Source organism: Meriones unguiculatus (assembly GCF_030254825.1).
Source record: "Meriones unguiculatus strain TT.TT164.6M chromosome Y unlocalized genomic scaffold, Bangor_MerUng_6.1 ChrY_unordered_Scaffold_35, whole genome shotgun sequence".
Lineage (NCBI taxonomy): Eukaryota > Metazoa > Chordata > Mammalia > Rodentia > Muridae > Meriones > Meriones unguiculatus.
This window is the reverse complement of record NW_026843712.1, coordinates 5,642,791-5,643,912: the sequence shown is the minus strand read 5'-3', so window position 1 is coordinate 5,643,912 and position 1,122 is coordinate 5,642,791.

The window sequence follows — 1,122 nt, the reverse complement described above, 5'->3', positions numbered from 1 at the left end:
CTCAAGTACACAAAAAGGACATCTGCTCAACCCTGTTTGTAGCAGCTTTATTTGTAATAGCCAGAAGCTGGAAACAACCCAGATACCCCTCAACTGAAGAATGGATGCAGAAATTGTGGTACATATACACAATGGAATATTACTCAGCAATGAAAAATAAGGAAATCATGAAATTTGCAGGTAAATGTGGGATCTGGAAAGGATCATCCTGAGTGAGTTGTCCCAGAAGCAAAAAGACACACATGGTATATACTCACTCATATAGACATACAACATAGGACAAACCCACTAAAACCTGTGCATCTAAAGAAGCTAAGCAAGAGAGAGGACCCTAACTAAAACGTTCAATCCCCATCCAGAAAGGCCAAGAGGATGGACATCAGAAGAAGAAGCAAACAGGAAACAACCTAGGAACCTACCACAGAGGGCCTCTGAAAGCCTCTGCCCTTCAGACTATCAAAGCAGATGCTGAGACGGATGGGAACGGAACTTTAGGTAAGAACTGGGAAATAGTAAGATCAGGAGAGGACAGGGTCTCCACAAGGAGAGCAACAGAACAAGAAAATTTGAACATAGGGAACTTCCCAGAGACTCATACTCCAACCAAGGACTATTCATTGAGATACCCTAGAACCCTTGCACAGATGTAGCCCAGGGCAGTTCAGAGTCCAATTGGGTTACATAGTAATGTGAAGAGGGACTGCCTCTGACATAATGTGATTGGCCTGCTCTTTGATCACCTCCCTCTGGGGAGGGAGTAGCCTTACCAGGCCATAGTAGAAGACAATACAGCCACTTTTGATGTGAACTGACAGACTAAGATCAGAAAGGAGAGGAGAACCTCTGCTTAGTGGAGTTGCGGAGTGGCATGCAAGCAGAGGGAGGAGGGAGGGTGGGATTGGGAGGAGAGGAGGGAGGAGCTTATGGGGGGATGCAGAATGAATAAAGTATGATTGATGAAAAATTTAAGAAAAAAGGGAAAAAATAATTTAAGAACCTTAAATGACTTTCAAAATTGGAGGAAAACATGGAGTTAGTCAATTGGCATGGAGCATGTCTCGCCCCTGGGGGCAATGGTCTCCTGAACCTACTCAGACCTCGGACACCACCACTGCTAGTTCT